Below are 26821 nucleotides of genomic sequence, written 5' to 3'. Positions count from 1 at the left end.
TTACATCATGTCAAGAAGACGCTGTGTTTTGCACTGTGAAAGAAAGTTTGTTCTGTTTTCATTGCCGACGGATGATGATGTGAAGAATCAGTGGTTCCAATTAATTTTTTCCACGATACCACAGCAATAAAATTCGAACCTTTTGTTGTGCTTGTCATTTTACAGAGGAATGCTTCTCTAATCTTGGCTTCTAATCTTCTTTATTTGGACTAACATGTGTCTCCGACCCACAACCTGTAAGTACGATTGACACGTTATGTGTACATTTTCAACTGAGTGCCTAAAATATCTATTTTTTGTGCTAATATTTGATATACCTAGTGCAGCTTTAGGTTTCCAGGTAAACCATGATATGAACATGCAAAGAACACCCTAAACAAAAAAGGTAAAACAGCGATATAGGACAGTTTCGAATTTGAGGGAGAACATGAGATGGGAGTTTTTCGATATACCCTAACTGTCATGAACCGGAACAAAAACAGTCCAGGCAGAGTAAGACAAGACGAGCGTCTGGCATTAAAAAGTATATAAATTGTATTATTTTTATTAAAATAACCAATCGTTACGCTAGATAAGGCCCTTCTTTACAACCGCATTTGGGATCGTTTGAAGTCACATTTAAACTGCATTTCGGAAGTTCAAAATCGGGGGCACCATATCAGTCCATTATATGGAGAAAAATCCTGAAATGTTTTCCTCAAAAAACATAATTTCTTTACAAATGAAGAAAAGAAAGACATGAACATCTTGGATGACAAGGGGGTGAGTAAATTATTTGTAAATTGTTGTTCTGCAAGTGGACTTCTCCTTTAGGAGAGCACAAATAAGAGCATGATCCTCTGTGACTCTTTACTCTAACAGCTGAGGAGAGCTGCAGCTGGCCCACATATTTCCATACAGCCTCCACATAAGAAACAGGAGTGTACAGGTGAGAGCCAAAAACCTTTCAACTTGCAGTGACTTACCATGCTTAAAACTCAACACACACTCATGCATATGATGAACCTACTGCATCAATCACTCATCTTGTGGGATTTGTCATCAACACTGGAGATGTTCAGACATACATAGATGCAAATGTTCCCACAGTCTGTTTTTGGAAGATGCAATGAAACCGCTTTCCTGAATGTGAGGTCAGATGGGCTTTATAGAGCCAGAACTGTTTAGGGGCGACTGGGCACACGGCCCAGAGACAAGAGCATTGACTCGTAGGTAAGATAGGGAATCTGGCTCTTTGCCTGTTCAGCTCTGTTATAATCTTTCTTCACCAAGAGTTACAACAAAGGATCTGAGGCTTGAGATTAACAAACCTATCTTTCTCTGCTGCACACAGAACACACAGGAAACAGATATTATCCAGCACTGAGATTGCTTTAGAGCACTGTTGAAGTGTTACAGGAATTACACAGCTCAGAGATACATCTACAAAGCACCTGTTCAGTTCAAGCCAAAATGGAAAACCTGAAGCACACCTGTTGCATTCTTTCAAGCAGTCTATCATCTTTGTCTGATTTTCACATAATAGAAAAGACACAACAGAAGTTCTCTTTTCCTCTTCAAGTATGATGTCATTACTGACACAGTCAATCTTCTGAAACCCCAATGCATTCTGGGGTTGATGACACAGAGGCCACTATAACAAAAATACACATGGTACACAATACCACAGCTACACTGCAAATGTGGTATTTTTTTTTTTACCAGATCTGATCCTTAAAAATGACTTTATGTCCACAAATGAAATTTCTGTCATCATTTGCTCTCTTTCATGTCGTTCCAAACCTGTATGACTTTCTTTCTAATGTGGAACATTTGAAATTTTAAATAATGTTGCAAACCAGATGGTTTTGGTGAGCAAAAAAACAAACAAAAAACAACAACAACAACAACACTGAGACATTTCTCAAAAAAAAAATTTTATTTTATGTTCCACAGAAGAAAGTCACCCAATCCAATTATCTATTCAGGTTTATTATGGGAAAAAATTAATCCTAAATATGAAATAATTTCTTTGATCTAAATAAAACCAGTTAATTTAGATGTTACCAAATAAAGCTTACGGTTAAATGGAACATTTTTACAAACTATTTTTGCAAGCCCCCCTCAATCGAATACATGCGCAACATTAAAGCTGCAAGCAGTGTTGAAAGGGCCCTCGCACCCGGGCTCAATTTAACATTGCAAAGGCCTTTAGAGTGGACTGACCAAATATAATGTTGATGTCATTCAATCTCAACGAGGAGTATGTTACAGTGTAAAACATGCCACTTCCTGTTGCCAGCAGGTGGCACTATGACTATAACAGAATGTGCTGGACGTGTTCAGGACCAGACTCTTATCAAACATGTAAATTTTGGTGCAGATCAGATATTGTATGCCTGAATTATAACAACTTCCTTTTTCATGGCAAAACATCAAAGTTTGTCAGGCCGCCACAGACACACCCTTCTACAAAAACTGAGAAAAAAGATCTTCACAATTTAATGTCACAAAGGGCTTTAGATAAGACTGACCAAATTTGGTGTTGATCTGTTTAAGTCTCTACGAAAAGTTTAAATACAACGCTTGAAAATGGCAAAAACAGAACAAAACTTGCAGAGAAAATTCAAAATAACAGACTTCCTGTTGGGTTTTGGACTTCATGCCAGGGGACTTTCTTGTAGGTATTGGTGCGTTACATGTGTCTACCGAATTTCGTACATGTATGTGATACATAGCTTGAGGGGCACTTCGTAAAATTTTTATAGGTGGCGCTATCGAGACATTTTGCCACACCCACTTCTGAAACCCATATTAGACGTAAATTTTGCACCACTTTTGGCGTGTACGACGTTTCATGAGTTTTCGAGCATGTTCAGGCCCTGAAAAATGCTATTTATTTTGGAGAAGAAGAAAACAAAGAATCTGAGCAATTCCAATAGGGTCCTCGCACCATCGGTGTTCAGGCCCTAAAGAGAACAATAACTATCAACCTACCTAACAGCACCTAAAAAAGGGAAATCACTTTGCATTTTAAATCACTAAGGTCTTGTCCAATTTTGACATTAAAATTTGAACAGACGTGCAAATCAGAAGTGTGTTTGCATACACAGTGAAACTAGAAAAATGAATCTGAACTTGAACAGTTCACCCCAAAAAAACCCTGTAATCAATCTCAACCCTCATGTCGTTCTAAACCCGTAAGACCTTTGTTCATCTTCAGGACACAAACTAAAATATTTTTGAATTTTCTGACCCTGCATAGACAGCAATGCAACTGACACGTTCAAGGCCCAGAAAGGTAGTAAGGACATCAATAAAATAGTCCATTTATAGGTCAGAAAGTTCTCAAATTTCATCAAAAAAATCTTAATTTGTGTTCTGAAGATGAACAAAGGTCTTACAGGTTTGGAACCACATGAGGGTAATGACAGTAATTAATGACAAAATTTTTATTTTGGGGTAAACCATCCCTTTAAGCATGAAAAAGTGCAAAGGAATCAGCAAAGTTTCAGTGAAACATTCATCGGCTGCAGAAAGTTATACTGTCAATAGTGTAGCAATGCATGAAGCAAAGCTCACACAGAAGTCACTTTAAAATCCCACAACTTTCTGATGGTCAACATGGCAAATTCACATGAAAAACCTGCATTCAAACCAAATCTGCATGAGGGAAATCCCTCTTAGCTCTTAGGAGAAATTCCCAATCAGGCAGATGCCTATTTAAATAACTGGAAATGCCCACATGAAATTCACCAAGCAACAGTAAAAATATGACCGCATATGTAAACGTTTTCATTATTATATCAACAGTCCAGTTGTTATACTTTACACCATATTGTGTCATATTAACACATCAATCTATTTAAGCACAACAATCCAAACTGTTCCGGCATGCGTTGACAATTCAAACAGTCCCAGACACACCAAAACACTAAACTGCATCAGACTGTACCTGTAGGAACCCACACGCACGCTTACGTCACACTTCACCTTGTGCTGAAGTCATGAAGTTAATGTTCTGAATCCAAATCAGAATCCACAAAGTAACACAACAGACTAGACCGGTTGAAAGCAGGGACGATCACTGACAAGTGTGTAGCTACCTCTTCTGATTCAAGGAGGTTACATGAGAAGAAGCGTGTGTGTGTGTGTGTGTGTGTGTGTGTGTGTGTGATATCTACCTCCACAGTGAGGGTCTTTCCAGGACAGTGAGTCGGCCCTACCCTATCTCAGCATGCACAGTAAGGGCCATCTGCTGTGTATGGGGGTCAGCGGTGAGCTCATAGCGGCCCTGCAAACCTGACCACAAACCCCTGACCCCCACACTCACATGACCAGAAGGACGAGAATAGAAACCCTTTGTGCTAAAGGGCACGTGTTGGGAGAAGAGAAAAGGAGTTTGTGAGATGATGAGACAGAAAAACAGAGAACACATAAAAGTTCTCTGTGACTAATAGTGCGTTTAAGTTATGTCGGAAAGACCGTATTTATGAGCTGAAAGCACATGAGTGGCACCACAAAGTTTTGAGTGGGAAACTCTGAATTTTGTTTAAATGGATAGTTTAACCAAAAGCAGAAATTCTGTCATTAATTACTCACCATCAAGTCGTTCCAAACCTTTAAGACCTTCGTTCATCTTCAGAACACAAATTAAGATATTTTTGATGAAATCCGAGAGCTTTCTGGTCCTGCATATACAGCAACATAACTGACACGAATAATTTTTGTGCGCAAAGAAAACAAATAACGACTGTGTGGGAACTATAGACTGTTAATGGATTATGTCTGATTGGGTGGGGTTGGGCATACTTGTAGTTCATGTTTACAGGTAAATTAATCACAGAAAACATGGAGGGTTTTGAAAGTTTCTGGGCAACAGAAATCTAGTCGCATGATGAAAACAGAGCCGTATTGTTTGAGAAATACACCAGTACCCACTGACTAGATAAAGACGGCATTGAGCTGGAAAGCAACACTCTGTATAAACTTTCACATGCGCTTTTGTATCTGCGTGCTTCAAAGAAAAAAATGCTTGCTGTTTATGAGACATTGCCGTGAAACAGCCTGGAAATAACCCAGATTTTATTTTCTTTGCTTGGCAATTGTAAGAAGAGGTCAGAGTGTCATTAATGAACATTTAACTTGTTAGAGAAACAGTGTTAAATACTTGCTTGCATATGAGACTCAGTGGCTGTATGTGGTCAGTACTCTGAACATGTCTAGGCATGCCTACAATGAGACGAGCTTTTTTTTTTTACGTTTCTGACTTTTTTTTTTTTTTTTAGAACTGTGTGAAGTATAATCGCACTTGCAAGGTTGCAATTTGGTCAGAATTGCGAGATACAAACTCACTCTTTCTCTCTGAGTTGCGAATTTTTAACTTGCAATTCTGACTTTATTTCTCGCAATTGTGAGTTTATATCTCGCAATTCTGACTTTATAACATGCAATTGCAAGTTAAGTCAGAATTGCAAGATATAAACTTGCGGTTCTGAGAACATATCAGTCTTTTTTGCTGTCAAAATTGGACTTTATAACGCGCAATTGCAAGTTTATATCTCACAATTGTGAAAAAAAAGAACTGCGAGATACAATCTCACATTTGTGATTAAAAAAAGTCAGAATTGCAAAATATAAACTCGCAATTGTTTACATCACGCAATTCCAAGAAAAAAAAAGGCAGAAATGTAAGATAAAAAGTTGCAAGAACATTACATTTTTTTTATTCAGTGGCGGAAACGGGCTTCCATAGTTATGGGAACAAAATGTAATTAAATTTAATAAAATAAAATAAAATAAAATAAAATAAAATAAATTGTGATGTAAAATGTGCAATGTTATAAAAATATTTTATTTTATTAAAACATTATTTAATAAAAAAAAAAAATAAAAGATTTATTTTGACTATCATCACACATATATACACAGATATATTTTACATATATCTTTTTTGACATTTTCTCTTGAAACAGGAAGTTCAGACATTAAAGTTTATTTTAATTACATTTTTAATGAGAAATATGTAATGTAAAATGTTATGTGCCTTAATTAATTAAATTACATTATATTAGAAATACATACATACATACACACATACATGCACATAACACATTTTACATAGTAATTTCAATAATTAAACTAAATAATTTACATTTTAATTTATATATATATATATACACTGTCATTTGTAAAAAAAAATAAATAAATAAAAAAGAATATCTAATTTTTTTTTTTTTTTTTTACAACTGACAGTTTTCATGTGTAGATGAATTATAATTTTTTTACCATTTAAAGCCTGATTATTATTATGATGATGTATTAACTTATTTATTCATTAATGTTTTAATGAAACAGTTTATCGAACCTTTAGCTAATCCTTGAGCAAAATATTCAATTTGGCCAAAAATTAAGATGAAATCTGGATCACATATACATTACATATGCATATCAGCTATACTTATGTCAAAAAAAAAAAAAAAAAAAAAAAAAAAAATGTAAAATGAATGATGTCAAAATCATTTAATTTTTTTTTATTTAAATAAAATAAAACAAATCATTACTGTGATATAAGTTGTTTTCTTGTGTAAATGTTATAAATGGGCACCTCCAACCAATCCTTTTTTTTTTTTTTATATTTGAAGCTGAAAAGCAAATATTTAAAAACCACCTGCTGCTGTGATTATTTTAGTGCGTGTGAATGTGTCCTTACGTGACTGTTTTTCTTTCATTTCTGTGGTCTGCACACAAGCAGGCTCTCGGGGTCTGAGGACACGGCCAACACATTAATTATATCCAGTATCATAAAACCTTCGAGTATACGACTGCTGGGAAACCCGCACCACATTTGAATGTGTGTTTTAGACCGTCACAGCGAGTGACAGGTCTATTTCTGTCCCTATTTCTCTCTCCTAAAGCCATCATGTTAACTTGCTCCTGTGTGGGAGTAGTTGGGAACACACACACACACACACACCAGTAAACATGTGAATCGCCCTCCAGCTTCACAGCTGTGCTCTTCCCAGGGCAACTTGTCATCTGTTGAAAACTTTATCAGTGCACCGAGGGAGGAATGGGCTGGATGGATCTCTGGATGATTACAGGCAGCTCTGTTTGAGGAAGTTAGGGCTTTTTTTAATCCTCCAGCACACTCCTCCACAGAGAGTGGCGCTCAGATGGGCTCCCGTGACTGTTTGGGATCAGATGAATTTAGCATCTGATTTGTTTACACTGTGGTCGCGGTTGGAAGCTGCACGCTATTGGAGCAGCAAATGTATATGAGTGTGTAAACAGCGCCCATCATGTTCACTTCTCTTCTTTTTATTCTACATGAACACTTAGATTTACATAAGAAGCATGAATGGTTGCTGTTAATTTGACAGCACGCCCTGATGAAAATAACAATTTAAACCAACATGAATTCACATGCTGGATTACACTGGTTTCATTTTTTAATCCAAACATGAATGAGAATAAGATTTAAGAGCTTTAGCAGAGGAGAAAATTATTAAAGAATAATGATTTACACTTTGGTCTGTGAGTCAGACATGCTGCTCTTTTACTGCGCTAATCTGTTAATTGAAACAAACTTAAATATATTAAATAAAATATACACAGCCATTCAAAAGTCTGGGATCGGTAAGATTTTTAATGTTTTTTAAAAGAAGCCTTTCCTGCTCATCAAGGCTGTGTTTATTTGATTAAAAATGCAGAAGAAACACTGTGAAATATTATTGCATTTTAAAACAGTGGTTTTCTATTTTATTACACTTTAAGATATTATTTATTTCTGTGATGCAAAGCTGAATTTTCAGGATCATTACTCCAGTCTTCAGTGTCACATGATCCTTCAGAAATCATTTGAATATGCTGATTTATTATCAATGTTGAAAACAGTTGTGCTGCTTAATATTTCTTGGAATCTGTGTTACTTTTTTTGTAATGATATACACTACCATTCAAAGTTTGGGGGACTTTTTTTCTTTCTTTCTTTGAAAAAAGTAAATACTTTTGTTTACTTTATTCTAATGAGTTAACTTGATAAAAAGTGATTTTTATTTTGAATAAATGCTGTTCTTTTTAACTTTGTATTCATCAAAGAATCCTGAAAAAGTATTACAGGTTCCAAAAAAATATTAAGCAGCACAACTGTTTCCAACACTGATAACAAATCAGCATATTAGAATGTTGCTCACTTGACACTGAAGACTGAAGAGTAATGATGCTGAAAATTCATCTTAGATATTTGTGTTTGCTAAACTTAACAGATGGGTAAGTAACCCAGCTGCCTTAAAATTTTAAGTTGATTCAACTCAAATATCTAAGTTGTCACTTAGTATAATTCAACATTTCAAGTTGAATAAACTTTTTTTGAGTTGACTGAACTTAAAATTTTAGGGCAGTCAGGTTACAAATTATTTTAAGTTGACTCAAATTGTTTTTTACAGTGTATTGATATGTATCCAATAATTTGACCTTTTTTTATATGACAGGGCAAGGTTAGTTCAAGTTGTAAAATGTCATGTGGTGCAACTTGCAAAAATGTAATGATATTTACAGTATGAATTCATCATATTTTTGAAAGAAAAAGAAAGAAAGAAAGAAAGAAAAAAAAAGAAAAGAAAGAAGGAAAGAAATAAGGAAAGAAAGAAAAAGAAAAAAAGAAAAAAAAAGAAAAAAAGAAAAAAAAAAAAAAAAAAGAAAAAAGAAGAAAGAAAGAAAGAAAAGAAAAGAAAAAAATAAAAGCAAGAAAGCAAGAAAAAGCTAGAAAAAGAAAGAAAGAAAAAGAAATTTATACAACAGTTCTTTCTGGTTCTCGAATCTGATTAGCTGAGAGGAGTGTGATATTCTAGTGATATCGGAACTCCTACCGTTTCACCATTTGTGTTACTGCGTTTGTGGTATTTCTCACAGCGAGAGTCATAGTGGACGACCAAATCCACTATAATTTTATAAATAATACTGTTTTGTGTCATGGGATATAGTTTTAAGATGTTGTTTCCTTTGTTGTTTCTCATGCATTTGCACACTCATGCCATCAAACTGTTGTATAAACGCAATATCACACTCGTAGCTGTGTAATATAGCTGTATATTGGCACACTGTGATTAACAGGCTTGTGCACAATTCAGAATTGAATTGAGAATGACTCCTATATTCCAATTCAATTCTTGAATTTGAATTGAATTTGAATTGATGTCAAAAACAGATCTAGAATTACATTTCGAATTTGAATTAAAGGAAGCAGAATTGCAATTCAATAAAAATTCAAAGAAATTCATATACATAAGTGAAGTGTTTAACAATGAAGCTTTACAATATATGTCAGATATGATTTCATTACATATTCTATAAATGATATTAGTTTGAACCCCCAGCAATGAATGTTAAAAGCTCTAGTCACAGAACACATAATTAAGTTTGATTTATTGTAATTGTAATTTTGTGGAACACAATGGAATGTGACTCCATATCCCAGAATGCTTTGCTTTAACCAAGTATTTAAAATGATACTATTGAGCTATTGAGGATTAGATGCAACAGTGTTGCTCAATGAGTTTTGCACTGGAATAAATGACAACTGCATTTACAACGACTTTGTGTTATTTGATTACTTTGAAATGAAAATAACATTTTGAACAAAACTAATCAAACATTGAGGGAGTAATTTATTTCAAGAATTTGATCATTATCTATATGTTGGAACAAAATGTATGCAGGGTTGAGGAGTGACTAGTTATGTGTAATGAAATTATGCTATTAAATTACAAAATTAATGTAATTGTATGTGAGATTCAACACATTCTTTCTGTTGTATGACTGTGTGGAATGTCTTTGAATTGCCATGAATTTAATTCCACTTCCTGTCATTCCAACTCCAATTCAAATTCAACTTCCTGTGGGGCGGAGTCAATTCAATTCAAATTCCAACTCATGAATTGAATGGCGGCCAATTCTGAAATTCTGAATTGTGCACAAGCCTGGTGATTAACTACAGCCACAGCTGTGCCGATATATACAGTAGTCAACATTTGAAGTGAATCAAAAAAAAAGTTCATCCAAGTTGTCCTGAAATTGAAAATTGTATGTATTTAAGTGTGTACAAAAATATTTTCTTCTTTTTTTTTTTTCTTTCATTTTTTAACAAAGCTATATCATGAGGCTGCAGAAGGCTTGAAATACTGTACACAAATTGCAAGGACTTCTTTCATGGCGTTTTTATGGTGATTTTGTCAGTTTTTCAACCTGGCCGCTAATAGCTATACATGTTTAAAATCAGCTGGAACTGGATCTCTCACTCTGAAACTTACTACATTTCTCTCCAGGCTCCTTTGTGTGCACTTATATACTACATCCTTTCATTAAACTGAAACAGTGGAAAGCAACAGACAACACATGACATAGTACCTTTAAAAAACAAGAGGCAGGTGGCAGGAAAGCCATTCACATGAATTAGGATGCTCAGTCTAACAAACACTGCTCGGAAAGGTGATTTATTTGTACGGGTTGTGCCTTCAAATGGCCAAATCATTACCTGTGGGATGTGTAAATCTCAAATCAGGTCTGTTTTGCTCTGTGACACATAGTGGAGTTGAGTCAAAGGCAGACAGACATTCCCACATGTGAGCTGACTCACGTAACACTTCAGTGTGCGTATGAATATGCATTTTTTTAAAAAACGTCTAAATGGTTTTCCAATACACACCATACAGCGCTACTCTGTCTCTGTCACTCAGTTTGTTTTACTGCCATGATAGGAACTGGTTACACAGCTTTATAGCTAATAAAACCCTGCAAACACTGCACAAGTGAAAGGAAATATTAACACAGATAATAATGAGACAATAAAGAAGCTACATAATGATAATAAAACAAGAAGTAACAATAATGGACTGCAATTTTCAGACAGACAAGGTTAATTACTTCCTAACAGATGACTAGTAAGACTAGTCTTCCACAAACAGACTTTTATCAGCATGAAGTCTGTCCCACTCTAGTTTATTTTGGCCAGGAACCGCCCACTTAGACAGGAAGAGCTTGTCTGATTGACATATGGTTATGGTGAATCTGAAATGTGCTTGAGGATGTCTAGTTTATGAGCTCAAAACAAGCTGATGTGCAAGTTCCCCTGCATGTTAGGTAAAGCAGTAGGTGTGGGATGTTGTGTTATAAGGTAGTTGAAACAGTCCCACCTGTTCCTCTCACTTCTGTAGTCACTAGACACTTCACATTATGTAAATAAACACATACGACAGCACTTCTCTCTCTCACACACACCCAGCATTTTACACTAGACCATCTGCCTCGGTTTTGAATGATGTTTCCTGTCCTACTCACTGTTTTGAATGACGCTCGCTGACCTCACCTTTTGACATGACGGCAGAAACAAATCTTTTCCAAACAACACACACACACACACACAAACATATTCCATCTAGACATCTATTGTTTTTATATATAAAAACTATACTGTTATTTCAACATTTGAAAGCTGAATAAATAAGCTTTCCATTGATGTATGGTTTGTTAGGATAGGACAACATTGCCTGAGATATAACTATTTGAAAATCAAAAAAAATAAAAATCTAAATATTAAGAAAATCACCTTAAAAGTTATTTTTTTCAGCTTTCAAATATATTAAAACTTAATTTTTGATTAGTAATATACATGTCTAAGGACTTTTTTGGACAACAAAGGTGATTTTCTAAATATTTTGATTTTTTTACACCCTCAGATTCCAAATTTTCACATAGTTGTATCTCAGCCAATATTGTCCTAACAAACCATACATCAATGTAAAGCTCATTGATTCAGCCTGATATTTGAAATAATAGATTTTTTATTTTCTAAAAATCTCTAAGTAATAGTCTTTTTTTCCCCTCTAAAATTCTAATAGTAGTCTTTTTTAACCTTTAGCTCATACTTGAGAAAAATTTTTAATTTGGTGCAGTTTCTGATATTTATGTGGCAAAATATTCAGATGAAATTCTGGTAGCTTGTAATGTAAATCTGTGAGATTTTTATAACTGTATAGAAGACTACTTTCATGGAAAAAAAAATATCAGTTGTACTTTATACTCCAACGATGTCTTACTAAGACCTAGTAAAATTATATTTAAAATATATTTCATACTAAGTATAGTTCAAATCTATTAACATATGTGACCCTGGCCCGCAAAACCAGTCATAAGTGTCATTTTTTCCAAAAGTGAGATTTATACATGAATTCTGAAAGCTGAATAAATAATCTTTACATTGATGCATGTTAGTATGTTAGGATAGGGCAAAGTTTAGCTGAGATACAATTATTTGAAAATCTGGAATCTGAGGGTGCAAAAAAAAAATATTAAGAAAATCGCCTTTAAAATTGTTCAGATGAAGATCTTAGCAATGCATATTACTAATCAAGAAGTTTTGATATATTTATGGTAGGAAATTTACAAAATATCTTCACGGATGATTTTTGGCATGATTTGACCCATACAATATATTTTTGACTACTGCTACAAATACACCCGTGCTACTTAAGGTCCAGGGTCACATATTTACTGAGATATCACTCGAGACTGATATAAAAATGCACATTTCTTAATATTAAGCCTAAAATGTGTTTTATTGTCACTATTGATGAGAACTGTATGTTCTTTAAATAACATTTGCCTTTAAATTGCATTAAGGTCAAAATTAGCTGTTCCAATTTGGCAGACTTTAAGTATAGCAGTTTAGTATACTGAAAGTACAATTGCAGGGCATTTTATTACGTACATAAATATGAAAATGTATTTGTAGTACACTTACCATGAAATAAATGTTTTTTAAATACATTTTAGTATATTTATTTTTCACTAGGGAGATGGTATTTAATTGTTTAGATTTGTGATCAAAGCTCTGTAATTTATATTGTGGGAGAAAAACATATAATGCAGTGTAGTACAATAATGATTGAGAGATGAACAAATAAATGTTCCTCATATGTCATAAGTTGCACAGGTATATTTTGTAGCAATAGCCAACAATACATTGTATGGGTCAAAATGATTGATTTTTCTTTTATGGCAAAAATTATTAGGATATTAAGTAAAAATCATGTTCCATGAATATACTTTGTAAATTTCCTACCGTAAATATATCAAAACTTAATTTTTAATTAATAATATGGATTGCTAAGAACTTCATCTGGACAACTTTAAAGGTGATTTTCTCAATATTTAGATTTTTTTTGCACCCTCAGATTCCAGATTTTCAAATTGTTATATCTCGACAATATAACATATTGTTGTATTATAATATAATATAATATACTATCCTAACAAACCATACATTAACAGAAAGCATATATATTTAGCTTTTAGTTGATGTATAGATCTCAGAAAAAGTATCCTACTACATTTTTATCAGTCTTGGACAGATGGCATGTAGTAGATTGTGCATAAGAGGTTTTTCAGCAGAGTTTTGATCTAGCAGGCTTTATAGGGTTAAAAGGTTGGATTAAGGTGAAATCTTGGATTCCTGGATGTTGCCTTATGATTTTTCCCATAACAAGACATGACATGCAGTCAGAAGTGAGACTCAGTGCATTGTGGGTGTGTATTGGAAAGATGATATTGTGAGTGTTTACATTTCTCTCTAGCATGTCGTCTGTCTTCAAAGCAAGTGGAATCAAACCACCGTGCTTTATCTGTGAACTCTATATTAACACACTTTGTGCTGTGCAAATCAAGCATAAATCCTCTATCTCTGTCATGTAAACAGTATTCATATACCCATAGCCATAAGACTGATATACTGGTGAATTTAAGAATCCAAGTATAAAGGATACTAAAGGAATCATCATACGAAATATGTCTGTGCTGTGACTAGTAGGATCAAACAACCTTTTGTTTAGAGCATGTGAGTTATGGAATGCCAGATCACCTCAGATTATGAAGCCTGTGTGTGTGTGTTGAGCGGAGTGTGTGTGGTCTTGAGGAGAGGAATGCTTACTCCTGTACGTATGTAACTGAAGGGCAATCCCTCCATCCACTCATTCACCTCCAAGGACACCTGCATGACATTCCAGAGCAGAGCACTTTGAACTGTGTCACTGCCAGAATGCATGTGTGCGTCATGTTCAAACAGAAAGTACAAGTCTTTTAAGCCGAGACCCGAGGCACATGGACACACCTCTGATCCAACCTCGCTGAGTTCAAATTTCAAGATGCAAATAAATTTCACTGACATGATGAAACTGGTTTTAAGTAGTTTTAATAGTGCTTGTTAAGACAAGCTTCACTATTAGCATTACTTAAACTTAGAGCTGAAGTTCTTTCATCTGCAGAACAAACAGGAAGACATTTTTTGCTTAACAATGAAAGTGAATGGGGTCCAAAACAAAAGTGGACACAAATGGGATAGTTTAAAGGGATAGTTTACTCAAAAATGAAAATTCTGTCATTAATTACTCACTCTCATGTTGTTCCAAATTAGTTAAAATAGTCCATGTAACATCAGTGGTTCAACCGTAATTTTATAAAGATACAAGAATACTTTTTGTGCACAAAGAAAATAAAAATAGTGACTTTATTCAACACTTTCTTCTGCTCCGTGTCAGCCAGAACAACTGAGGTGGCTTTTACACGATAGCTTTTCAACAATAATTATCGTGTGATATGAATTTCCTCGATAAACGATAACAAGTGGTCAAAAAATTTTTCGATATAATGTTTTTGCAGCAAAGGCGGAACAAAAAAGTGCTAGTCAAGCCGTGCCACTCTGACCGTCGAATTTTATTGTATTATTAATGTAGACATGTATTAAATGTATTGAAAGATGAGTAATGGAATATAATTAATGTTTTTGTGATTAAGCTGTAGCGTTTATGCATTTATACTAAATATATTTAGACTACTGTTACTCATACAAATATCCAGGAACCATTTTACATTTTTACCATGGTATTGAGGTGATGTATTGTGGTTTTAACTGTTATTATAATCTATAGATGATACTATGGAAGAGCAATGGTTAAATAAAAAAACTCAAACAGCCAGAATAATTAAATGCCACCATAAAAATGAGGTTGCTACAGTTTTTACAGATATTACTGATTTTGATAATGAACATAACTCTACATCTAACTCAAATGTGTATTTCTAAGAGACAAAAAAAGTTATATTATTATTAATATCAGGTAACACAAATCTGTTTCTTGATTTTAAACAATATTACTCACTTAAAACATGCAGAACTACATTTTTTTCTATTAATATTTATTTTGTTAAGGAAAAATGACTGGAAAAAGTGTGAAGAATTCAAAAAACATGAAAATGTTCTGACCATAAAGAATATTTTAAAGTCACATTTAACCGTCTGGTTTTTAGAACTTTCACATTGTAGCAAAAATCTCCTTTCAAACTTGAAAAATATAAAAATTTGACATTTATCGTGATAATTATCAATATCGACTGATATGAAAAAAATATATATCGTGATCATTTTTTGGCCATATCGCCCAGCCCTAGTCATGATGGTATGAAAATGCTAAAAATGAAAACACTTGAAAAAATCTCTAACCCTAAGTATTAAACTTTGCATGCATTTATCTTCATTTTCCCTGTCATTCACTCACAAAACCTGTCTGACACTGTTCTACAATCTGACAAGCAGTTTGTTATGAACCCGCTTGATTGGTTCTGACTAAACACTGGGCTTTTGTGATTGGTCGATCTTCCATCACTCCCTAACTGGCTTGGCTCATTCACACTGCTGTGAAAGTCAATAAACGTCTCCACAGGCAGCCATTCAATCACCTCCAGCCATTTGGACTGCTGCTGCTGCCGTGTGTGTTTTTCTGTAAAGGGTGGAGCTGTTTACAAGTACCAACCTGCCGCTTGTAAAACAAATGGGTGGTAAGAGATGAAAAGTCAGTTTGGAGTGTTGCTCGATGCCGCGCTGTTTTCAGCTCACCTACTAACACAGAGAATACACTCACGGGCCAGACCTCAACAAACATGCCTTTTATAGAGCAATAGCTCACGCTCAGATCATAAATGCCAAATCTAAAATAAATCTCATGAAAATGAAACTCACACGCTTTTCTTTCATACAGAGAGCCTTTAGAAAAAAAGTGTGAGTGTGTGGTTATTCATTCTGGCTGTTGGTAAACTAATCTGGGAATATCTGACATGCTTCACTGTTACACATTTACAAAGAAGGAATGAAGCTCTGAATGTTTGTGCAAACACACTTTCCAGGCAGCACCTGAACAGACAAAACACTTACAACATACCTGTGTACAACACAAATTTAATTAGACATTTAAAATTTATTTATTTTTGTGTTATATTCATGTGTATTATATAATAGAAGCCCATTTCCACCACTGAACAAAATAGAAAAAAAGGAAATTGCAACTTTTTATCTCTCAATTGTGAGATACCAACTCCAATTGTGAGTAGAGGGTGACACGGGAGTGGATTTTCAAACCTCTCCCGTCCCACTCCCACAAAAAAAAAAAATCCCACCCCATCCCAATCCCACGAAAAAAACTGGGAGAAAATCCCGTCCCGTCCCAATCCTGGAAGAATGACTCCCATTCCCTCCCACTCCCGTATTATGTTTTTTTGGTGGAATCTGCCAGTTACAGTAAATAATACAGTATAGATCACAATATGCCTGTAACTTTTTTTTACATTAGTTGAATAAAAATGAAAAATGCAGGGTTTTTTTTTTTATTATTGAACCGAAACCCATCTTAAACAAATGCACAGTGTGCACTGCACACACTAAATTTCATGTAAATCGTTCATGCAAACGTTCAAATAAACGTTGAGTCTTTACAAATTCGAAAGATGTCTATCATTCTTATCTGTATGACCAAAAATGACGGCATTTTAAGAGCAAGTGACCACACCGGCGCCTCTGTCATGCAGTACCGCGCTACTATTCGGCTTCCACACTCGCACTGACACTTCAATAGCGCACATTTTTCTAAGTTTTTCTACATTTTTCTACACACATCTTTCAGATGAAAAGCCATATGGTCGATGAATGATAGGTGAGCGTTTGGATGTCCTGCTGTATTACCAGTCGTTAACGATTTGTCCGTCATGAACTCACTTGCTTAACCAGCCACACCAAAGCATACAGAAGGAGAGCATAAAGAGACAGGTCAACTAGAATTAAGTTCAAAATTACAATATATCGTTTATAGTTTATTTATATAAAAGGTATATTTGTGTATAAAGTAGGGTTTCATAGCGTTACGTCCCGGCCACTCCCGCTGATATTTTTTCCTATCCCGTCCCAATCCCGTGATTATTAGTGATTCTGTTTCCCATCCCGCGGGATTCCCGAAAAAATGTCAGCCTCTAATTGTGAGTTATCAGAAGTCAGAAAGAAGTCAGAATTGTGAGTTTATATCTTGCAATTCTGACTTTAATTCCCAAAATTCTGATTTTATAACTCACAATTGCGAGTTTATGTCTCACAATTCTGAGAGAAAAGTCAGAATTTTGTTTATATCTCGCAGTTCTGAATTTATAACTCACAATTGTGTTTTCTATCTTACAATTGTGAGGAAAAGAAGTCAGAATTTAGTTTATATCTTGCAATTCTGACTTCATAACACAACTGCAAGTTTATATCACACAATTCTAAGAAAAAAGGTTAGAATTTGAGTTTCTGTCTTACAATACTAATAATTCACAATTGTGAGTTTATATCATGCAATTCTGAGAAACAAAAGTCAGAATTGTGAGTTTATATCTTGCAATTCTGACTTTATTTCCCACAATTCTGATTTTATAACTCGCAACTGCAAATTTATGTTTCACAATTCTGAGAAAAAAGTCAGAATTTTGTTTATATCTTGCAATTCTGACTTCGTAACTCACAAATGCAAGTTTATATCTTGCAATTTTGAGAAAAAAGTCAGAATTTGAGTTTCTATTTTGCAATACTAATAATTCACAATTGTGAGTTTGTCAACAATTCTGAGAGAAAAGTCAGAATTTAGTTTATATTGTGCAATTCTGACTTTATAACTCACAATTGCAAGTTTATAATCACACAGTTCTAAGAAAAAATCAGAATTTGCATTTCAATCTTGCAATTCTGACCTTATAATTCACAACTGTAAGTTTATATTATGCAATTCTGAGAAAAAAAGTCAGAATTGTGAGTTTATATCTTGCAATTCTGACTTTATTTCCCACAATTCTGATTTTATAACTCACAATTGCGAGTTTATGTCTCACAATTCTGAGAGAAAAGTCAGAATTTTGTTTATATCTCGCAGTTCTGACTTCATAACTCACAATTGTGTTTTCTATCTTACAGTTGTGAGGAAAAAAGTCAGAATTTTGTTTATATCTTGCAATTCTGACTTCATAACTCACAACTGCAAGTTTATATCACAAATTCTAACCTTTTTTCTTAGAATTGTGAGTTTCTGTCTTACAACACTGACCTTATAATTCTGTGTAATATATTTTTTTAAAAAAACACCATTTTATTATTAAACTACAATCAAATAAAAGGTGTACATTTTTATATGCGACCAAGGTTTGTTTTCTTTCCTAATTCACATTTGGTCGTATTATATTACCCATTTACCTGCTCAATGTGTTTTGCAAACACAGTTTACAAAGCTGAAATACTACACCGCTATAACACACCACCTGTGATTATAATATTCATCATTGAGCCATCTGCACTGCTGCATTTATCACCATGTTCTTATACACTGTTTATATAACATACATAGCTGTTACATTCACAATTTCATATGCCACTCATGTCCATACTGTATATAATCTTTAGAGTGATCCAGATTAAACAGGTCGAGTAAATAGATTAGCCTCTAATTTACCCTCTTCGGACTACTAAATAAATTCAGGTAAACAAAGACTTGCATTCAGTTGACAGATGTACATAAACCTCTACATATGTGACCCTGAACCACAAAACCAGTCATAAGTAGCAGGGGTATATTTGTAGCAATAGCCAAAAATACATTGTATGGGTCAAAATTATATTATTTTTTTTCTTTTATTCCAAAAATCATTAGGATATTAAGTAACGATCATGTTCCATGAAGATATTTTGTAAATTTCCTAACGGAAATATATCAAAACTTAATTTCTGATTAGTGATGCATTGCTAAGAACTCATTTGGACATCTTTAAAGGTGATTTTCTCAGTATTTTGATTCGTTTGCACCCTGTATCTCAGCCAAATATTGTCCTATCCCAACAAACCATACATCAATGGAAAGCTTATGACTGATTTTGTGGACCAAGGTTACATATTTGCAATCACAAATCAAGAAGCTCAGCAAACTGATCAGTATTAATGCTTCATGGAGTAACACAAAATGACAGACAACTTAAAATATATTAAGAACTGAGAGACTTTTTTCCCAGCTGTCCATCTCCAAATATACAGCCAATGTTTCCACACCATGCCAAAACCTCTTCACATCTACGACACTCGTCCATACTCAATTCACAAGATACTCTCTCAGAGACCTCCAGTGGGGTCTAAATATATCAGTGTTTGACTGTATCTGGTCAACAGTATGTTGCCAAAGCTTGTGTGTTTCCTGGACATGATGGACAACAGCATTTGTGATGCTCTGGAGCTCCATATCAGACATGATCTCACGACATGAAAAGGCCATCATCTGTTTTCCATACCACGTCTTCTCTTGCATCACTCCACTGTGGTTTACAAAGGGCTGAACGCACTATATGGACCGTATTTACATGAATTTACGTGTTGAAGGATATGCAAATCAAGCCAGAATTACATCATACGATTGCAGAGCGTAAAGTTTATTCAGCCTAATCTTTAGAAAAACAACAGATTTATCTTCTATCTTTAATCTCACAGAATGAGATTCGTGATGATTGATGCTTCAGCATTCTCATGCACATGTGCAAGTTCATGTGCGCTAAACAGATCGCTCTAGAAACACAGAGGTCATCGTGAAGGTTAATTACAGCCTGTTTGATGAAGAGGGCCAGGTGTGAACTCTCTTACTTTAACATTTGTTGACTTATAGCACATCTGCCTCCAGCTGGGGAGCTCAGAGGGTAAACGTACTTCAGGAAACTTCCCCTTCCTCTCTCTCTCACTCTATCTCTCTGCTTATTCAGTAGGTGAAATACAATCTTGTGTGTACTTATGAGACCGGCTTGATCAAAAGGAGAAAAACCCCACCTGCTGTTGCCATTCAATGTATATGCATCCTATGCCTGTGTGTGTGGACCGGGAAAGGTCATGATATTAATAATAAATATTTGTTAAAATGAATGATTACATAAACTGGAGGGACCATGATGTGGTGACACTAGACTTGCTTTATATACATGTATGTTTATAATACTGTTTTTTATTGTTTCAAGAATTACTACTGTTGAGATATAAAAAATATGTATTGGATATGTAATATTTACTTGTGCTGCTAATTTTCCCTATTTTTTACATTCAGATTATCTATTTACATGACCTATACGGTATTCTAACATTAAATCCCTTAAAGGGGACATCGGATGCAAAATTCACTTTTACATGGTGTTTGCATATAAATGTTTCTTTAAACCCCAAAAGACCTAAACAGCTTCAATTATCAAGCCGTTTTGATTTTCTGAGCAGTATGATGTCATATTGCTCAAGCCCCACCCACGCCCAATGATGGACTTTCCCACATTAGCATATTTCAGACAACATTTTCTCTGCGCTCGAGCAGCTGTAGTGACAATAATGTCTCGTATGCGATGCAGGTGTTTTGTAGTTGGATGTAAAAGTAAACATAAGAGTCCTCATTTTCTTCTGACATCAGAGCATGCAGCAGATTAGCTTAGTTTTTGATGATAAAGAGTCTCTGATTACACAAATAAACGGAAGAGAGGAGTGGGGTGAGCAGTAGCTCATTATCATTTAAAGAGACATGCACCGAAATGGGTTGCTGTGAACAGAGCTGTTTTTGACAAGGTAAAAGGGTGTTGTTTTATATGACCACTGAGGAATTTTAAACAAAGTGTGTTACAGACATTTCATGAAGACCCTAATGAATCATACCAACTTGTGGAAAATGGACATCCGATGTCCCCTTTAAAAACAACAATTATTTAAATCACACTTATAAAAATGTAATCTTCAATAAATCTCAGAATAGCACACATTACATTGTTGTGATGACTAAATTCAATTGTGGCATTTAAAATGATTCATTTTAGGTTTTAAATGTTCTATTAGACAAAATTATATAGAAAGTTTATTACAGCCCATAACAGGGGGAAAAAAATCTGCTTATGTCAATCAGCCAGAATTTTTTTTTTACATCAGTAATAAAGTTCCGACCAGTTTTGGCCAAAGAATATTATTACTTTTTCATTCATGCAGAAGTACTGCATATGTATTTTTTTAAATAGTTTTATACAGATTGCCAAGTATGATTTTAAATTGTTTGTTAAATTGACTTTTTTTCTCAGAATTGAGATATAAACTTAATAATAAATTCAATAATAAATTAATAAATTCAGAATTGTGTGATATAAACTCACACTTGCAAGTTACAAAGTCTGAATTGCGAGATGTAAACTCACAATTTAGAGAAATGACCCTGCAATTCTGAGAAACAAAAAAACTGTGAGATATAGGCCTAAACTCTCAATTCTGACTTTTTTCCCAGAATTGCGAGTTTACATCTTGCAATTCTGTGAAAAAAAAAGAAGTCACAGTTGTGAGATACAAACTCACATTTGCTAGAAAAAAGTCAGAAATGTGAGTTTTTATTTCACAATTCTGACTTTCTTTCTCAAAAATGTGAGTTTATATCACAATTCTGAGAAAAAAAAGTCTGAAAGTCTGAAAATCAGAATTGCGAGATAAACTTGCAATAAACTCACAATTCTGACTTTCTAACTCGCAATTGCAAGTTTATATCTCACAATTCCAAGAAAAAAGTCAGAATTTTAGGTTTTTAACATGCAATTCTGAGAAAAAAAGGTCAGAACTGAGAGACATAAACTTGCAACAAACTCGCAATTCTGAGAAAAAAGTCAGAATTTGAGTTTATATTGCAATTCTGACATTCTAACTCGCTATTGCAAGTTTATATCACAATTCCAAGAAAAAAGTCAGAATTTTGAGTTTATATCTCACAGCTCTGACCTAACAACTCACAACTGCATGTTATAAAGTCAGAATTGTGAGATATAAACTCTCAATAAGCTTGCAACTCTGGGAAAAAAATTCATATCTCCCAGTTCTGCCTTTATAACATGCAATTGTGAGTTTATGTCACACAATTTTACGTTTTTATCATGCAATTCTGAGAAAAACGGGCTTCCATAATAATATTGACTACGCTGATTGAAAAAAAACAATAATAAGAAAATATACTGGTAATTTTCTGTATCCATTCTTACAGACATTAACCATAAACACAAAGCAGAAACACCTATAAAAAAATCAATACCGAAAATTCCTTCATATTAATACAGTACACTGAATCCTATTTTTACACAGATCATACAGTTTTTTAGAAAGACATACATAAAACCTACTAGACTCAATAGTGATTTGACAGTTTTACAGCTTGTATAACATTGGCAGTGTAAAAGACCTGTGAAAGTAAAACTGTTCTCCTCATCATAAGAGCAAAAACACACTGGCAGGAGAGGGAGACAGAGAGAGAGAGGGGCCTCAGAGAATGACCACCGTCTAATATCCAACCTTGACAACAGTTCAAGCCTACATGCTGAGAGAAAGATGGGAAGAATAAAGATGAAACACAGCTGAATATCTCTCTGCAGGGGGCTGTATAAAGCAGGAAAGAGGATGACAAAGACCAGAGCAGATTGTGACCACCTTCTAGAGCTCTTCTGACACAAAATGTGTTTCCTCTAGATGAGCCCAAACTGCTGATGGTGTGGCCTCATAGAGGATGAGGTACAATACAAGAGTTTGAGGATGAAAGGAGAGAGAGAGATAAGAAGCAGAACAGAGAGAGCATGTGCGAACCATAAACAGAGTGAGAGAGAGAAATATCGTGAAGAATGAGAAACAGAGAAAGAGTCTGGACTGAGGTTCAGGAGGACGTCTAGATCTCGCCAGAACATTTAGTCATTGCTGGCTGCAGAAGTACAGCCGTGCCTTCGGACGATTTTTTTGAGTCTAGCCATTTTCTCACACTCATCACTCTTCAGCTTGTATCCATCAAAGAGAAAGGGAACGAAAAAACGCAACAGGTCACAGTAGTTCATTCCGGTCATGATTTAATCATGAGGGGACTATGGGTGGGTTTCAGCAGGGCAGAATTACGATGGATTACCACACTGCTGCTCCAACTCCCATCTGAGTACAGCTAGCAAAATAACTATTCATTACCAAAACGAGCATGTTTAGAATCCGGCCGGCTTTGATTTAAAGGGATAGCTCATCCAGAAATTAAACTCCTACCCTCATTTACCCTCATTTCAGTCTAAACCTTTCTTTCTTTCTTTTTTCTGTGGAACGCAGATGATATTCTAATAATGTGCCTCAACTTGTCCATTTCAGTGCATTTTTTGCACACAGATAGGTATGCCCTATGCAATTGTTTGTTAAGAAGGAAACAAGATACAATTCTAATTTCAACATTCTTTATTTTTCAGACACTGTTCTTTCAATAAAATCAGTATCAGCTGTATGTAAAGTGACCAACACTGAAAATGGGTAAAATACTCAACAATCTCACTGAGATCCCCATTTTTCTGGAAGTGAATGATGCAGGGCCTTGAAAATAAAGATTCCATAAGAAAAGTTTATTAACAACTAGAATCTAAAACTATATTATAATATCTTTAATACTTCTTGAGTTATAGGCATGCAAACTTTGGAAAAAGAATATTTATGGCACTCAGGTGTATTTAATGCAGTTGTTTTGACAGAAGAAAACAAGATACATTTCTAGTTTCAATATTATTTCTTCTTCAGACATTCCTCTTTAAAAGAAAAGAAGCATCATGTTTTTTCAAAATGACCCACATTGGGTTTTTGACCATTGAAAATTTAACGATTTACCTCTGGAGCCATATTGAAATTAGAATATCTCTGGACCCAAACCACGTAGGGCCTTAAAAATGAAAATGCCAAAAGGAGAGTCAGTTAAAACCCAATATCTAAAAGGGCATTAAGATATCTTTAATACTTCATGAGTTACAGCCATGCAAATTTCAGAGTAAAAACTTGAAAAGTGCCATTTCCCCATTTTCGAATGGTCACCATTGGCACATAATGTAACACAGATCGCTAAAGTCAACAGATTTTACTAACAGAACTACCAATCTCTGTGTAAATGCAATATTATGATGATGCCATCTTTCTGAAGTCATTTTTAACCCCCTGAAATTTGGCCCTGAATCTCAGGTGAAACCTGCCATTTTTATCAAAACAGTGGATTACTCAGTAAAAATTCATCCATGACATTTAATATTTTGGCTTTTATCACTATACATGTTTATCTTTCTTCAAAAAAAAAAATGGAATGACCCTATATTGCATTTTAATCTTTAACATCCATTTATAATGCATTATACATTAAGGCTTTGAGTAAATGTTACCATAATACACATAGCAAATGAACCAAAATAGCAGTGTCAGTTTATTTTTTATTTAGTTTTATTTTTTTTATTAATCTGAATACAGATACACAAGTAAATGGATACTGTGTATGCATTGGATACATTTGTAAATGTTGAAACATGAGGGGGCAGTTCTGTTTTTCCAAGAGACTTCAAAACGTGACATACAGTAGTACTTTACTCAGTCCATCCAGGATGTGCAATTAAACGCCTCATTTAATACAGTCTTAATCTGATCTGAGTTTTAAAATACCTCGTAATGACTCTGGGATAAGAAAAGATGGGCTGTCCGGGCCTACAGTCTAGACCACTAAACGACATTAACTGCAAAGTGCCGCTTCTTTGTCTAAGACAGTATTTATAGAACACTTTCTAAAACAAGTACATGTCCACACACACAGTCTAACATACAAGGAAAAACATATCATGCGATCACCCCAATTTCCAGCGATTACAACCTGCCAAGTGCAGGTCAGTCCAGAAAAACACAGAATTCAGATCCACTAAACGATCTCGCAGGCCGCTTCTGAGAACTACATTTAGACACGCTCTCACGTGTGCGTGTGCTTCTCAGTAACAGGGATGGGAATTACATATGCATGTCTGGAAAGCATTGGACGGAAAAAGGGGCAAAGGGGGGGAAGAAAGACCAAAGGAAGAAATACTGTAAAATAAGTGAAACAGAGAACATAAAAGACAAGTGTGTGTGTCAGTCATTATGTTTTCATGAATGATTAAGCATATTTTATATCCACTTCTGCTGCATTAAAAAAGATACTTTTAAATAATAACTAGATGTAGATGAGTTTGTTTCTTCTTTGAACAGATTTGGAGAAGTTCTGCATTTACATCACTTGTTCACAAGTGGATCCTCTGTAGTGAATGGGTGCCGTCAGAATGAGAGTCCAAAGAGCTGATAAAACTTCAAGCCATTGCTTCCGCTAAAATATGCACTTCATTTGCTTAAATATGAGTTCTTCGTGCTTTACCATGCTTACTGCAGTGAAAAAGTCATCTGAATCAGGAGAGAAATATGCACAGATCACAACTGGAGGGGTATGGATTACTTGTGGTTTATTGTGATGTTTTATCAGCTGTTTAGACTCTTATTTTGACGGCACCCATTCACTGCAGAGTATCCATTTGTGAGCAAGTGATGTAATGCATCTTTGAATGAACTATTTAAAAAAACACGTTTTACATAACAACAATATTAGCTATAAAAAGCCCCCAAATTATGAGTAAACGTCTCTCCTCAATGTCTGTGGCCCTGCATGAAGCATGTGTTTTCATCAGTTTTCTCCATCTCACGCTCAACTTCATTATCTAAACTGAGACAGGCACAAGCAAACACATTTCGAGAGAGATGATGGTGACTTCTAGAGCGGTCCTTCTGCAATATGAAATGGTGAGTCAGATCCTATCAGCATGACCCCAGAGGAAGGGCCCACTTCATCTGTTGTGCTGTCGGCTAGAGTTTCAGCAGAGAGCTTCACACCACACACTCTCCTCACGCACATAGTAACTGATAGGACGGTCTAAAAGCGACAGCCACCCACCCCTGTCTTCCTTTCCCAATTTAAAACGGCAGCTGGATTAACAATCTTGGTGAAATAAAAGTAAACTCCCACAGAGTTACAGCATGGCTTGAAACTGGATAAACACATACTTCAATTTGACTGTGGCATGGATGCATTTTAACCCGTATACACTAACTGCATGCAATTTCAGTCGTTTAGTTTTTATTTCCACTCGATTTACGAGAGTTGAGTCATACTTAAGCAATTAGATAGTTGCTCTTGCTAATGCGGCCTCACTCGTAATTAAAGGAATTAGCATTCCAACATTAGCGTGTGTGCTAGCCACACTCTATGACCACAGACAATGGCAGCGTTTGTCATTGAAACTAGCCTGGTTCCCATTCACCGTTAATGAGTAAGATGCCTGATTAGGGATCTCAGCAGCACAGATGCACATTCCTACCCTGAAGGTTAAAGGGTAATGCATTGGGCAGTGGTATTTTACTTCAACACCTTCTGTTGGAAAATTCAGCGGTAGTTGATAGACAGCGAACTCAGGCCATACACTGTTTCTTTAAAGGAGAAGTCCACTTCCAGAACAACAATTCACAAATAATTTACTCACCCCCTTGTTGTCCAAGATGTTCATGTCTTTCTGTCTTCAGTCGTGAAGAAATTATGTTTTTTGAGGAAAACATTTCAGGATTTTT

General features: G+C 34.9%; 1 protein-coding gene across 1 annotated transcript in view; it reads right to left on the bottom strand.

Moving 5' to 3' along the window:
* Positions 1-26821, bottom strand: part of arhgap46b (Rho GTPase activating protein 46b) — a 92089-nt gene that overhangs the window by 52057 nt on the left and 13211 nt on the right. The gene's annotated exons all lie outside the window — the stretch shown is intronic.

This window comes from Labeo rohita, chromosome 23 (assembly GCF_022985175.1).
Source record: "Labeo rohita strain BAU-BD-2019 chromosome 23, IGBB_LRoh.1.0, whole genome shotgun sequence".
NCBI lineage: Eukaryota > Metazoa > Chordata > Actinopteri > Cypriniformes > Cyprinidae > Labeo > Labeo rohita.
The sequence above is the reverse complement of the archived record's forward strand: the minus strand, read 5'-3'. Positions and strand labels throughout refer to the sequence as shown.